The sequence below is a fragment of the Rattus norvegicus genome, chromosome 15, assembly GCF_021556685.1.
Source record: "Rattus norvegicus strain SHRSP/BbbUtx chromosome 15, alternate assembly SHRSP_T2T, whole genome shotgun sequence".
Lineage (NCBI taxonomy): Eukaryota > Metazoa > Chordata > Mammalia > Rodentia > Muridae > Rattus > Rattus norvegicus.
Genome location: NC_141548.1, coordinates 33,089,190 through 33,105,742, shown reverse-complemented (window position 1 = coordinate 33,105,742; position 16,553 = coordinate 33,089,190). Strand labels below are relative to the sequence as shown.

The window sequence follows — 16,553 nt, the reverse complement described above, 5'->3', positions numbered from 1 at the left end:
TACACCATTAGGAAGGTTGAGAACCACTGACTTAATTAATGTCTTGGTCATGACTTACATGCTGTGTATTCAATACACATTCCCCACTCTTTCATTTCTCACAGTCATATTCTCTCATCTCCTATTTATTTTAAGAAAGTCATGATGGTCACACACTGGTCAAAACAAACTAGAGTCTTCTGGCTAAACCAGCCTGCCACCAGGTTTGTAAACGAAATGTACCCCGTTTCACCCATATGTTCGTACACTAAACATGGGGTTGTTTGTGCTTCAACAACAGAGTTGAGATTTTTACACATATGCAGAGTGGGTCTCAAAGCTGAAAATAATCCCTTGTACTCGCAAGAAGTGTTGCGTGATCCCTGATCAAGTTTTCCCTCCTTTTGTATTGCTGTCCTGTCTCCTAGGAGCCGCTTTGAAGGTTGCAGTCACCACCTCATGAAGGATCCAGGAGTCTAGGTCCTGGTCATAGATTCAACACCACCAAAGAGCAGACCCCTGAGAATTTCTGATAAGGAAAATAGTTTGTCCAAGCCAGACCTGTGGTTTGCAGTTCTTCCTTTCTCTAACTTTGGAGCTATAAAAGCAGGGACCAGGACAGGAACACATCAGAAGCTCACACCAGGCTGCACCACTGGCAAAATGCAGGCCCTACTATTCCTGATGGCTCTTCTCTTGCCTTCTGGAGCTGCAACTGGCGAGTTTGCTCTTCATCCTCCATAACTTCTGAGTTTTCAGCAACTGACCTTAATCTCTTATCTTGAGGAACAGAGACCCTAACATGAGGCAGGATCCTAAAATGATAGAGTCTAGGGGAAATCTCTAGGTCAGGGAAGAATGAAAAACTATTTCCCCTTCCCATCACTTCATCAAAATGGTCTGTTCTTATGGACAACTCTTCTCTTGCCTTCCCTTAATGTTGAGGAAGACAGGATGAGTGTAGAAAAGATATGCCTAAAGGAAATAGAGCATCAGAAACACTAATGGTCATCATGTTGTGAAATGAAGGATGATGGTGGACAGAGAGGTGTGGGGAGGAAAGATCAACAGGAGAGAAAAGACAAAAGGACCCATGGAGGGGCCTGAGCCCCATGTGAGGTGGGGTGGGCTTGGAGCAGTCGCTCAGCTTTAGCCCCATATTTTTCTGGCAGTACTGTGATGGGGGCCCTGCAAGCTTGTGACTGGGGACTGGGTGTTCTTTGTTCCAGAGGAGATTATCGGTGCTGTGGAATCTATTCCTCAATCCCACCCTTACATGGCCCATCTGGACATCGTCACTGAGAGAGGTTTGGAGGATATCTGTGGTGGGTTTCTCATAAGCCATCAAATGGTGCTGACTGCTGCACACTATAAAGGAAGGTAAGTGGCTTCACTTCCTGTGAAGACATGCATGAACCAGAGTCACAGAGCAGCAGAGCCTCAGGAAAGACTAGAGATTTGCTCATCTTTAAATGGGCTCTCCTTTTTGAGAGGTCAGAGCGTTAAGCACGGCTCTGATCAGGACGAAAACCACAAGTCTTGTTGTATTCTAGTGGTAGCAGAGCTCAGACATGAGCTGGGGTGTGTAACTCAATGTAGAGTGCCCATTTGCTATGTGCACAGCCGTGGGTTCAGTCAAATCCAAGTCCCTGTTGTGGGGCTGGAGAGAGTTCTCAGTCCTGTGTTTCTCTGAGCCTTGTCCTTCTGGGAAGGCTGTGGTGCTGGGAGCTCCATCTCAAGTCTCACTCCTCTCTGCCCTGGTATAGAGAAGAAAGTGTGGCTCTCCTCAGGAGTCCTCCTCCTAAGTCCAGCACTTTTCACTGCTTCTTTTATTTTTCCACAGAGAAATCACCGTCACCCTTGGAGCTCATGATGGGAGCAAGAGATAATCCACACAGCAGAAGATGAAAGTTGAAAAGCAAATCAGTCGCCCAAAGTCCCATTACTCTTCCAGTCTCAATAACATCGTGTCACTGGAGGTGTCGATATATTTCTTGCCCTGCTTAACTCTCCCATCCATAACTCTCCTTGATTCAGACCTTCAAATTTGTTTCAGTCCTCACAACCCACACCTGAATTCCCATTGGGAAATGACCCATGTCTCAGCCTCCTTCTTTGGTTTGAAATCTCTTCTCTCCTTCCCCCAACAGCTTGAAGAGAAAGCAGAGTTGACTGCTGCTGTGGATGTAATTCCCCTGCCTTGGCCCTCTGACATAATCAAGCCTGGAACAATGTGCTGGGCAGCTGGATGGGGGTGAACTGGAGTGACAGAACCTAAGTCCAATGCACGAGGGGGGTTGAACTGAGAATAGATGAAGAGGCCTGTAAAATATATAGGCGTTATGACGATAGCTTCCAGGCCTGTGTGGTCAATCCCACAATGTTAAAAAGAGCAGACAAGGTGAGTACACACTTGCATTTCCTCCCCACATCAGGAGACAGCATCAGTGGAGGAAATGTGCAAACAGCTCTCCATGGTAGTGACTAATGCCTGTGTCCTTAGCTCCTATCCCTGAAGCTCTGGGAACTGACATTCTCCCTGTCCACCTCATCTCCCTGTGCCTAGCCCTTCCTGCAACCTTCCCATGAGTCTAGACACTAGACAGGAAGGAAATAAACAGAAACATGTTAGCGTTGGGGCAAGGACAGAGGGAGGGGAATCAGGCAGTAAATCCCTAACTTACAAATAAAAGTGAGCCAGCACTTAATTCAGTCTGGGAGTAGCTATGGTGGGGGTGTTGAAGTTGGGGGAAAGCAATCTTTGCTCATACTCTGATTTTTCTCACCTACAGGTAGACTCTGGGGGACCTCTAGTGTGTGCTGATGTGGCCCATGGTATTGTATCTTATGGGCATCCAGATGCAAAGCCTCCTGCAGTCTTCACCAGAATCTCCCCATAGGTGCCGTGGATTAAAACAGTCTTAAGGGCAAGTAGTTGAAAAACCTGACCTGCAGGAGTCAGACTCTCCCACCCTGAGCTCCTCTGGTACCCTTTGGGTTCAACATGGCCTGTCCCCAGCCTGTCCTAGCCTGTCTCCAAGACAATCTCAAAGATATACAAGTCTCTGACGATTGATTTTCCCTATAATCCACCTCAATAAAGATAAAACCTCCCCCAACTGTGTGACTCCACTCTGCACTCTAATACATGCCCCTCCATAAATATAATGAAAAATTTATTTGAGCTACTACTACCTGACCCTGCTAACAATCTTGATTACTGACCTCCTGGTACAGGTGTACCACTGTGGATTACTGAATACTATATAACATGTATGGCTGTGTACTGTAAGATTTCACATCCACAGTGGTGTGCATTTTTCTGTTCTCTGCTGTCCTGTCTTCTCTGTCCCTGTCTCTCAGCTCTTCTCCCCACAAACCCCATGCCATAGCCGCTGTGTCTTTGCACACATCATAGGAAACTCCATGCGTATGTTAAACATGGCTGTTGAAGCTTGTGTCCTCAACACTCTTGCTTCAACCTTAATCAGAGTTCTCAATAATGTACCTGCAGCTAGAGGAGAGCCTGCCCTCAGAAGTCATGGACCACAACTGTGGCTGCAGCAGTCACCACAGGAGAGGATCAGCCCTTTCTGGATCAAACACAACTCAGAACTCACCATCATTGGGACGAGACCCTCTAGGACTTAGCATGAAGAAGTACTTCCCATGGTGGCTCTAGACCTGCTTCTGAACCACCCAAATTCAGCAGCCTTTCAGAAGAATGCCATGGGTAGTTGAACTTCTAATTGCCTTGCTCTACCCTTACAACCCAAAAGCCCCCGTTGTCTTTAGTGAAAGGAAAGGACACATTAGTTCCAGGGTACCGTGGAGTCTGAAATGGAAGAGATTACGCACGAAGTCTGTTAGGCCAGAGGGAGGCCTAATATGATAGGCGTGGCAACCCAACTGCTGTACCATAACAACTGGTGCCAGGAGCAGCCACAGACCACGACCTCAGCACCTCAGCCCTCCTCACGGGATGGCAGACTCATGTCTAAGTTTCCAGCTTCAGCACAGTACAGTAGAGATGGAAGGATAATTATCAAAGTACAAGAATGACTATAAGTTCTATTCTAACTCTATGGGGGCAGGGAGCACATATGGGATTGAACAACCTAAAAGGATCTTTAATCCATAAAGAATCCACGTTGCTTCATTGTTAACTGGATGACCATTATATTGTTCTAAATTGTGTTTATAGTTGTATAAACCATAAGGTCTTTTCTCATTTTGATTTACATTGCTGTGCTTTGGGCATTGTCTCCCTGTGTGGTTCAGACAGCACTACAGTGTTCATTCTTATGTATGGTGGATTGTGCACAGGAGGAGCAGGCCCAGTGCACTCTGGGTAAAAGAGAGCAGCCATGGTCTCACAAGCTCAGTAAAGGAAAACAAGCAGCAGATAAGGTTTTCCTCATGGTGGGTAAAGTAGCATTGCTGGGCAGCCTAGTTTAATAAAACCTCTCAGTGCACTGTAAGTAGCTGACACACACTGAGGGTGTCCAAAGGGAAGTTCAGTTCAGCCAGAAGCAGCTGAGGAAAGCATCCAGGAGGTCAGCAGGTGCTCACCCAAGCTTTGCAAAAGTGAAAACAAACCCAGAAGTCAGAGAATATTGGTAAATCTTTAGACCACAGCAATTGCGAGGAATAGAGAGCAACATGCAGGTTTAAGTGCTAAACAATGACTAAAGGAGATTTCCATTCAGAAAAACAAGAAAGCTTACAATGAGGAGAATCCAGTCTCTGGTGAGCCAGGGTTACTGCTATCCTGCAGCAGGTGTTACCACCTGACCCCGTCTGTTTCCTGCCATCCAAAGGAATGTTTTTATCAACTATTTTGTAAGTAAAATTTTTAGTAGCTCTAGAAATGCTTTTAGGAGAAAGGAAATATGACTTTGTATCAAAAGAGTCCTTGAATGACACTGTTGGTGGGTGAAGGGTCCTAGTGGCAGACTGCTTATATTAGATTCCTTTCATCGCATTTTTAACTTGACAAATATTGTATGTAATTGTGACATGCAACATGATATCTTTGATTCATGTGAGCAGGAAGAATGAATAAACTGAGCTAATTCATATTTTAATTATCTTAGATACTTTCCATGGTAACAACTAAAATATCTCAGTGCGTTCCAGTTATAAAATACTAAGTTGGTTGTGGTAGCATACTCCTGTAATTCTAGGACGTTGGAGGCATAGACATGAGGACCAGAAATTCAAGATCATCCTTGGCTGTATACTGTGGTTTAAACTGGTGTGGGCTACACGAGAATCTGTGTCAAAAATAACAAAAACAAAAATTAAGCAAACAGAACACCCATACCATTATTATTAACCATACTCGCCATGGTCGCCAAAAGGGCTGTAAAACAGATCTTGGACTTTGTAAGTTCTACATCTTTAATTATGTTCTAGTTTATGTTTTACTTGGGAAACAGTTCGCCCCTATATTTGAAAACCTATAAGGGAAAGTCATACAGTGAATATTTTACACTAACACATAAAATACACACAAACCACGAAAGGGAATAACATTTGAAATGTAAATAAAAAATATACAATAAAAAAACACAATTTTGCACAAGAAAAATCCTCAGTGAATTTGTTTCAGATCAACTGACATCACTTTGTAAAGTATTAAAATTAAAACAATTAGAATATTTTATTATTTTTTATTTTATGTGTATGAGTGTCTTCCCTGCATGTATGTATATATATTCCCCATATGTGGGCCTGGAGGCCCAAAGAGGGCACCAAATATCCTGCATTTGGAGTTATAAATGGTTGCTGGAGTCTAGGTTGGTGCTTGGAATCAAACTCCTGTCCTCGGCAAGGGCAACAAGTGTCCTTAACCATTGAGCCATCTCTCCAGGCCGACATTAGGACTTTATGTCTGTATTTGAAATAAGGTGTTGAGCTGAAATGTCACGGTCCCTTTATCCGAAGGAGGCAGGAACCAGGTCTTGGTGGCTTGGGAAGGACACCAGAGGATGGTGGCCTCCGTATTTGGACATTAATTTGTACACATATTTGAACTGGACTCCAGTACAGTTCTGATTAGCTCAGGGCTTAAAAAGCAAGCTGCAGTTGGGGCGGGGTGTCCTGGAGAGGTTGGCAACATGCTTTCTGTACAAGCCTAAGGGTCTGAACTTGATTTTCAGAACACATGGAGACAAACAAACAAACACAAAGGCCTTGTTTAGTGGCACATGCCTATTCTCAGCACTGAGAGACAGACAGACAGACAGATAGATAGACAGCCAGGCATGTATTGCTGGAGCTCACTCACTAGGCCAGCCAGCCTAAATTCAAGTTGGGTGACCCTTTAGGGACAATACTGTGGTTGATATATGGCTTCCACTTGCAGAAGTAGCACACAGGACTGCAGATATGTACACACATGTACAGTGTCACATGTAAATTCACGTACACAGCATACATATAGACATATATACGAAAATTAAAAATGACAGAAAGGAGGAGAAACTTGATAAATTAGTGTTGCAGTCTGGAGTATGTGAAAATGGTTTATCTTCTCTGGGCTTTAATGGCTGCTGACAATTTACACCTATGCCCCACTTCCTGTCTGACATTCTTTTTTCTTTTTTTTTTTTTTTTTTTACTTTTTTTTTCTATTCTTTTTTTCAGAGCTGGGGACAGAACTCAGGGCCTTGTGCTTACTAGGCAAGCGCTCTACCACTGAGCCAAATCCCCAACCCCCTTTTTTTTTTAACTTTTTAAAGTACGGTTGGTATCCCCATCCTGGTCAGTCCTCCCCCAGTTCCTCGTCTCATTCCCCCCCCCCCCCCGTCTCCAAGAGGATGTCCCAACCCACAATCCCAACCCCCACAGCCCAGGCCCCACACCCCATGCCTCACGCAGTACCCCATAGCCCAGCACCACCAGGCCTCCCCACTCCCTGGAGCCTCAAGTCTCTCACTGAGGCCAGACCAGGCAGTCATCTGCTGTTTATGGGCCCAGGGCCTTGGACCAGCTGGTATATACTGCCTGGTGAGTGGCACAGTGTCTGAGAGATCTCCAGGGTCTAGGTTTGTTGAGACTGCTGGTCTTTCTTTAGGGTCACACTCCTCAGCTTCTTCCAACATTTCCCTAATTCAGTCACAGGGGTCCCCAACTTCAGTCTATTGGTTGGATGTAAGTATCTACATCTGACTCTTTCAGCTACTTGTATGGTCTCTCAGAGGACAGACACACTAAACTCCTGTCTGTAAGCACATCATAGCATCAGTAACAGTGTCAGGCCTTGGGGCGTCCTCTGAGCTGGACTCCAGTTTGGGCCTATCACTAGACCTCCTTTCCCTCAGGCTCTTCTCCATTTTTGACCCTGCAGTTCTTTTAGACAGGAACAGTTCTGGGTCAGAGTTTTTGACTGTGGCTTGGCAATCCCATCCCTGCACTTGAGGCCCAGTCTTTCTACTGGAGGTTGACTCTACCCTACAAGTGCCCTCTCCCCACTGTTGGGCACTTCATCTAAGGTCCCTCCATTTGAGTCCTGAGAGTCTCTCACCTCCCAGGTCTCTGGTACATTCTAGAAGGTCCCCACATCTCCCACCACTCCCCAGGTTGCATATTTCCATTCATTCTCTTGACCCTCTCCTGTTCTGCTTCCCAATGCCTGATGTTCCCCTTTTCCCCTTCCCCTCCCCTCTCCTACCCAGATCTATCCCTCTTTTGCCTCCCACGATTGCTTTCTTCTCCCTCCCAAGTAGGATTGAAGCATCCTCACTTGGGCCCTTCTGCTTGACAATCTTCTTGAGTTCTGTGGATTATATCCTGGATATTCTGGGTTGTTTGGGGTTTTTTTGCTAATATTCACTTATTAGTAATTACATACCGAGCATAGAGTTTAGGGTCTGGGTTATGTCACTCAAGATGATATTTCCTAGATTCATCCATTTACCTGAAAGCTCTTGTCTTCCTTTTTAATGGCTGAATAATATTCCATTATGTAAATGAATCACATTTTCTGTATTCCTTCTTCTGTTGTGAGACATCTGAGTAGTTTCCAGCTTCTGGCTGTCACAGATAAGGCTGCTATGAACATAGTGGAGGATATGTCCTTGTGGTATGGTGGGGCATCTTTTGGGTATATTCCCAGGAGTGGTAGAGCCGGGTTTTCAGGTATAACTATTTCCAATTTTCAGAGGAAGAGTCAGACTGATTTCCAGAAGGGTCGTACCAGTTTGCAATCCCACCAACAATGGATCCTCTTTCTCCACATCCTCATCAGCATCTGTTGTCACCTGACTTTTTGATCTTAGCCATTCTGACTGGTGTGAGGTGGAATCTCAGGGTTGTTTTGCTTTGCATTTCCCTGATGACTAAGGATGTTGAACATTTCTTTAGGGGCTTCTCAGCCATTTGATATTCCACAGTTGAGAATTGGCTGTTCAGTTCTATGCCCCATTTTTAATAGGGTTATTTGGTTCTCTGGATTCTAGCTTCATGAGTTCTTCATATATTTTGGATTATAGTCCCCAGAGGGATGTCCGATTGGTAAAGGTCATTTCCCAATCTGTGGGTTGCCCTTTGTAATCCACCATATGAAGGAACTAAAAGGAAAAAACCACATGACCATCTCATTAGATATAGAAAAAGCCTTTGACAAAATACAGCACCCCTGCATGTTAAAAGTATTGGAGGGATCAGGAATTCAAAATCTATACCTAAACATAATAAAAGCAATATACATCAAATCAATAGCCAACATCAAACTAAGTGGAGAGAAACTCAAAGCAATCCCATTAAAATCGGGGACAGCACAAGGCGGCCCATTCTCTCCCTACCTATTCAATAAAGTACTCCAAGTTCTAGCTGAAGACATTTTGTCTGGGTGTGTAGAGGATGTCACTAGTGACATCTACTGGAGAGAGGTCAGAAATACGTTAAAGGTCCTGTCTGCTATCCCCACCTCCATATCTGAACCTGCCTGCTTTTCCCTACCTCTTCACTTCTCCCACTCAGGTCCCTCCCTTCTTCTGTCTCCCATGAATATTTTGTTCCCCTTTCAAAGTGGGATTCAAGCATCCTCACTTGGGCCTTCCTTCTTGTTTAATCTCTTTCGATCTGTGGGGGTGGATTACGGGTATCCTATACTTTTTGGCTAATATCCACTTAACAACAAGTACAGACCATGCATGTCCTATTGGACCTGGATTACCTCACTCAGGATGATTTTTTCTAGTTCCATCCATTTGGCTGCAAAATTCATGATGTCCTTGTTTTTAAATAGCTGAATAGAATTCCATTGTGTAAATGTACTAAAGTTTCTGTATCCATTCTTCAGGTGAGGCACATCTGAGTTGTTTCCAGCTTGTGGCTGTGACAAAGAAGGCTGCTATGAACAGGGTGGAGCATGTGTCCTTGTGGTATGGTACGGCATCTTTTGGGTATATGCCAAGGAGTGGGGTAGCCAGGTTTTCAGAGAGAACTACTTCCAATTTTCTGAGACACACACAGATTGATTTCCAGAAAGGTCATACCAGTCTGCAATCCCACCAGCAATGGAGGAGTGTTCTTCTTGCTCCACATCATTGCCAGGATGTGCTGTCCTTTGAGGTTTTATCTTAGACAGTCTGGTTGGTGTGAGGTGGAGTCTCAGGGTCATTTTGATTTGCATTTCCCTGATGACTGAGGATGTTGAACATTTCCTTAAGTGATTTTTGGCCATTCAGGACTCCTCTGTTGAGAATTCTTTGCTTAGCTGTGTGTCCCATTTATAAATTGTGTTATATTTTAGTCTAAATCTTAAGTTTTTCATATATTTTAGATATTAGCACCAGAGGTCCAGGATAATGAATGGAAATATGCAGCTACCGGGGATGCGGTATGGTGGAGGTTGGGGGAACCTCTAGAAAGTCCCAGAGGCCTGAGATGTGATGCTCAGGATGCAATGTGACCTTACCTGAAGTGTCCAACAGAGGGAAATAGAACCTGCAGAGACCACATCGAGGACATAGACGTGGTCCCCAGTGGAGAGATAGGGACACCTACCCACCTTCAAAATTTTTGACCAAGAATTATTCTTGTCTAAAGGAAATGGAGGGACAAAAAAAGAGCAGAAACTGAAGGAATGATCAACCATTGACCAGCCCAACTTGGGATCCATCCAATGGGAGGGCACCAATTCCTGACACGATTACTGATGCTAGGTCGGACTTGCAGACAGGAGCTTAGCATGGCTGTCCTCTGAGAGGCTCTACCAGCAACCGACTCAGACAGATCAGATGCAGATACTTATAGCTATCTATAGGATGGAGGTCAGGTACCCCTGTAGGAAAGTTAGGGGAAGGATTGCAGGAACTAAAGGTACGAAAACCCCATAGCAAGACCAACAGCGTCAACCAACCTGGAGTCCAGGGAGCTCCCAGAGACTAAGCCACCAACCAAAGAACATATACAGGCTGTTAGGACTAACTGCCTGCTCTGGCCTCAGTGGAAGAGGATGCACTTAACCCTGTAGAGTCTTCATGTACGGGGGGCGGGGGAGTGTAGGTGACTGGGCAGGGGCAACTTCTCAGAGGACATGGGGAGGAGGGGTGAGGTGGAGAACTCTGGCAGGGGAACATTTGGGACGTAAATTTTAAAACTTAATTATAAAAAGAGAATGCTCTCAATGATTCTGAATTATTAAATAAAAGTAGAGTTTGGATAGGTTTAGTAGTTAAGTTTAGGGAATGGGTGGTGGCTCAGTAGCTAAGAGAGCTTGGTGTGAAAACATAAGGACCTGAGTTTGACTCCCCAACCTCCTTATAGAAAACAGGTGTAGCTAAGTGTGCCTGTAACCTCAGGACTATAAGCAGGAGGAGCTATGGGGCTTCCTGATCACCAGTGTGGCTCCAGGCTCATTGAGGACCCTGTCTCAAAGGATTCTGGCAGAGAGTGATAGAACTAAATGGTAAACATTTCCTTCAGGCCTGCTAGTGTACGCATGGACACGCACACCTACTTGCACACACATGCAAACACCACATACAAACAAACACACACACACTCACTGAGAGAAAGGGAAGTGAGAAGGAGAGAGCGAGAGACAGACAGACAGACAGACAGACAGAGACAGAGAGGCAGAGACAGAGACAGAGAGACAGATAAACGTTAACATAAGGATTGAGTATGATTTCTTGTTTAATCTGGATGCACAGATCTTGCCTTTCTGAGGAAACTCCTATTTGGACTTTGTTATTTTCCTTGTCTCTGTCTGTGTCAGTCAGTGTCCTTCTGTCTCTGCCTGCTCCTTCATACCACCCCTGCCCCCCTCACAGCCTCCTCCAAATCAGCTGGGAATGAGGTTGCTGTACCCAGGGAGAAGAAAGCAGCTGAGAGGAGACACACACTGCAGTCTAGAATCTGGGTCCTTAGTGAGGTTTATTGACATTTAGGACCTTCTGTGGCCTGGAAGAACCTCTGGAAGCCCAGGGCTCTGGCAGGACTTCAGCAGGAAGTAGATGGGCCAATCACATGGCACACAAAACCTGCACTGTTCCAGCTCCAGATTTCCTCATAGGCCGGCCCTGAGTTCCAGAGTTAATAATTCTCCCTCAAGAGCTTTCTGATCCGGGGCTAATAATGGGAGATTCTGGTGAAGACAGCAGGGGACTTTGCAATGCCTTGGGCTATCCCAGCACACAGGAGAGGTCCTACAGAGTGTCCCTGTTGTGGGTAGGAAAGAAACTCATGAGTGGATAGGAGAGAGCCTCTGCCTCTTCTACATACCCATCTCAGCTTGCAGTGAGGTCTAGGGCTTAATGCCCCATCTTTCTCTGGTGGAGGGCAGTCAGCTTACCTTCCTCATATCACCCTATGTTCTCTGTACAGCAGACTGAGTAACCCAGGATAGACCTGGGAAGATGGATACTTTGTTTCCTCACTTGGTGACTCCTAACACTGTGACTAGTTGACAACCTTCTGTCCTTCTAGAACTTTAGCTCCCAGGAGTGCTTTCAGGGAACTCTAGTAAGAAGATCACTTTGTATACATTTTGCATCTTCTTGGGGTTGCCCACACAGCTGGAAATTGTGTTGAAATCTGTTGAGGCATTCACAGACTTAGAGTTCCAGGTGTCTCATCTTTACTTCCTGCAGTGTGTCAAAGACTGGTTCATTCAACTTTGTTCTACACCACCCAATGGCCCTGCACATTAACCTCCATTTTTCTTTCTCAGAACCAGTGTTTATTGTCCAAGGAAGAGACAAAGAGAAAAGAGCAAGTAAAGGAGAAAGCCAAGGATAGGACTGGAGCACAGGGACTTCAATGTGCGAGTAAAGAGGTGGAGCGATCATTTCCTCATACTGTGTGTGCAATTTAGTTACTTTCATAGCAACCATATCAAGTACTTGTTGCTGTTATTACTGTTTCAGTGTGTTTACCTGACCATTGGAGTTTACAGTTTAGAATTAAATCTTTCTGATTACAAATTTAGGGTCCTTTCTGCTAACCATCCAAGAAGAAGAGTCTTGGTAAGTGTGAGGGAAGCGTTAGGGTTAGGGGTATGAGGTAAGCAATTTGCTCCAGAAGGCTGGGTTGGTCCTAAACTACAAACTACACCATTGTCTGAGAGTTCACACTTTCTCTTTTTTGTTAAAACTACCCTGGGATATGCCACTACTGTCTGTTTACAAATGTAGACTTGAAACTGAGACCATGATCACACTGCCTTAACTGTTAAACATATTTTAAGTGTCTGCTCGGTGCTTCCTTGGACACAGAAGAAGGAGTAATGAAGAGAAGGTCACACAGTGGACTCCCATTTCTCTTGGAGACCTACAGGAGGTTGGTTCATAGGTGGGAAGTTAAGTAAAGCCCTTGCTTTCATTTGCTAATGTTGAGAGCTGTCCTCTGACATCACATCACTAGCAGGGAGAAGGAGGATCTGGGGATGGAGAGGTCTTATCTGGTGGCTCTGCATCAGTGAGATCAAGTCCCAGAGCCCAAGACAAAGTTTTTCTCCTGTGTCATTGAAAGCGGAGGGTCAGGTCACATAGAACTGGGGTGTGGGTTCCACAACACCAGGGCCCAGGTCCTCCAGCCTTGGGTGATGGATGTTCCTTGTCTTGGCTGATGGTGAGGGAGAAGAAAAGATTCAGTCCCCAGCAGGACATCAACCTCATAAACACTGACCCCATGATTTGCCTGCATTCTCTTAGTCTGCTACAGTTTCCCAGAATTCTGCTGTCTCTGCTGCCTCCCTTGTCTGCTTTATATGTTGTGTACTGCAAAGTTTAGTTGTGGTTTGAAGATCAGGAAGCTGAGAGTGTGACTAGTTAGAAAGCAGAGGCGGTCAGTAGGAGATTCTGCCTTTTCTTAAAGGCAGTCACTGATGACACCTGTCATTTTTGTTGTCTCCAGAACGGGTGTTAGGTACCCTTCTAGTTGCTACAGTTTGAGACAAGTTCATGATGGAAAGACAATGCCGCAGAACATTGTAAAACGTGAGTCGCACTGCATGAGCAGACAGGAAATGGGACTCTAACATAAATCTTCAAAATCAGCCTGCAGCAAACGATTTCCTCCCATGAGGCTGTGCCTCTTAGGGTTCTGCAATCTTCCAAATGTAAGACCACTAAGTGGGGACTCAGTGTTCCAAGGCATGAAGCACAACAAAATATTCCAAAGCCTTGATCAATTCACAATGTAATGCTTGCTACAGTATATGCTCAAATTTTCAATCATTTACAACATGTAAGGCTTTTTGGAAAACTGAACTATCAGAACAGAATGTGTTGTAGAGTGCATGCAGCCCTGGCAGAGACAGCTGCCTCCAAGGAGGGGTTAATTTCCTTCCTCCCGTCCTTCTTTTCTTATTCCTTTCTTCCTTCCTCCCTCCCTTCCTACCTCTTTTTTCCACTCTTCATCTCTCTGGTCTACCTACTCACCTCTGATTTTCTTTTGAGACAGGTTCTCATGCAGGCCAGATTAGCCTTGAACTCCATATGTAGATGAGGACAGACCTTGACTCCTGCTCCTCCAGGCTCTGCCTCCCAATGTGCTAGAGTGACGAGTATGCACTACTACGTCATGCTTAGGATTTGATTCTTAGCAAATAATTAAATAATACGACACTAGGAGTAATTAAGATGCTCAAGACATATTCAGTGCACAAAGGTGGACCCATGCTAATGTTTTGTAGTTTTGCATTAGAGAAGGAAACACATTGCACTCTGCAGTCCTCAGTACTTGGAAGGTTGAGGCAAGAGTGTGGTACTTGTTCCAGGTCTCCAAGTAAGACCTTTTTATAAAATAAATCAGAATGAAGCAAACCCAAAAGTTGTTTATGCTTACATATGACAAAAAGTCATATTCCTTCCTTCCTAAAAAAACAATTACAGAGCAAATAAAATTTTTTATTTACAAAATAATTAATGAAAACCTTCCTTTGGAGGTAGGAAAACAGACGGGGTCAGGTGGTGAGACCTGCTGCTGCAGGATATCAATAACCCTGACTCACCAGAAACTGGATTTTCCTCCTTGTAAGTTTTCTTGTTTTCTAAATGGAAATCCCCTTTAGTCATTGTTTAGCACTTAAACCTGCACATTCCTCTCTATTCCAATTGCTGTGGTCTAAATATTTACCAATATTCTCAGATTTCTGGATTTGTTTCCACTTTTGCAAAGCTTGGGTGAGCCCTTGCTGACCTCCTGGATGCTTTCCTCAGCTGCTTTGGCTGAGCTGAACTTCCCTTTGGATACCCTCAGTGTGTGTCAGCTGCTAACAGTGCACTGAGAGGCTTTATTAAACTAGGCTGCCCAACAGTGCTACTGTACCAACCGTGGGGAAACCCTTCTTATCTGCCTTTCTTTTGCTGAGCTTGTGAGACCATGGCTGCTCTCGTTTACCCAGAGTGCACTGGGCCTGCTCCTCCTGTGCACAATCCACCATAAATAAGAATGAACACTGTAGTGGGGATCAGGCTCTTGTCTTGATTTTAGAGCCTTTGGGTCACCAACTTCTCCTTAGACCCCAGAGGCACATGTGATTGGGTTTGTTCTGTGGAGCTGACCTTTCTGGAAGCCATTCATCCTGTGCCCTCAGCCCAGCTGTCAGGAGTTTCCTCCTGCTCTCCTATTACCGTGGGCCAGGCTACAGGGTGCGGCAATCACTCTCTCCTCACCTCCAGTTGCCCAGCTTCAGGGAGGAAGATTGTCCCAAGTCCATGTCCTCCTTAGAGTGTGGGGTAAGGAGGCAGTGCGCCCTCAGCTGCAGGTTAGTGAGTATTCACATCTGCTAGGAAAAGACACAGCTACTGTCCCTGCTTTGGGTTTCACCTTTTGAGACCTTTGTGTATGCCAAGCATGGTGGAGCCTGCTTGGTGTCCCAGCACTGGGGAGGCTGAGACAGATGGATCATGAGTTGGAAGTCTGTCTGATCCACATGGTGAGAGGATGCCCAAACTATACCAATGAAAATCAAAATGAGAAAGAACCCTATGATTTAGTTATACAAAAATAACCAAAAATTACAAAAAAATGAACAACAGTTACCCAGTTAACAATGAACCAACATGGATTCTTTATTGATTAAAGATCTTTATGCGTTGTTCAATCCCCATATGTGCTCCCTGCCACCATAGAGTTAGAACTTATAGTCAGTCTTGTACTTAGATAGCTATCCTTATATCGCCACTGTACCATGCTGAAGCTGAAAACTAGACATGAGACTGCCAGGCTGTGAGGAGGGCTGAGGTGCTGAGGTCCTTTTCTGATGCTGGTCATGGCAGCAATTTTCATGGTACAGTAGTCAGAGGGCCACGCCCAGCTTATAACTCCTCCTTAGGGCCTAACTGTTCTCATGTGTGGTCTCTTCCCCTTCAGATTCCACAGAACCCTTAGTAAAAGCATTCTTTCTCTTGACTAAGGACAATGGGGGCATTGGCTTATAAGAGGACAACAGGCCACTCAGAAGTTTAACTAACTTAGGCATTCTTCTGAAATGCTGTCTCTTGGAGAAAGATGGCGGTTGAATGGAGGTGGCTCAGAAACAGAGCCACCATGGTAAGTACTAGAACATGCTAAGTACTGCAGTGTCTCTACCCGACATGTGCTGGTTCTGCCCGTGTTGGCTCCAGAAACTGCCAATGCTCTCCTGTTGTGGCTGCTATAGTCACAGTCGTGGTCCAAGGACTTCTGAGGGCAGGCTGTCCTCTAGCTGCAGGTGCAATATTGAGAGGACGATGATGGCAGGGTAGGTGGTGAGGACACAAGGATCAACAGCCATGTCTGACCTAGACATGGAATCTGCGATGAAGTGTGGAAAGATGCACATGGGGTTTGTGCATGGGGTTTGTGGGCAGAAGAGCTGAGAGACAAGGAGGGAGAAGATGAGAAGACAGGAGAGTGGAGGAGAACAGAACACTGCACATTATCCTGGATGTGAAATCTCACTGTAAACAGCCATGCATGGTAGATAATATTCAATAATCCACAGTGGTACACGTGTGCCTAGAAGTCAGTAGTCAAGATGGTTAACATGGCCAGATAGTAGTACCTCAAATCCATTCTTCACTGTTCTCAGAGAGGAGAGTGTGTTTAGAGCACAGCGTGAAGTCACACCA

The 16,553-nt window shown here is 45.1% G+C and overlaps 1 pseudogene; it reads left to right on the top strand.

Moving 5' to 3' along the window:
- Window positions 1-642: 642 nt before the first annotated feature.
- On the top strand, window positions 643-2,918 carry LOC134482221 (mast cell protease 2-like; annotated as a pseudogene).
- Window positions 2,919-16,553: the final 13,635 nt, after the last annotated feature.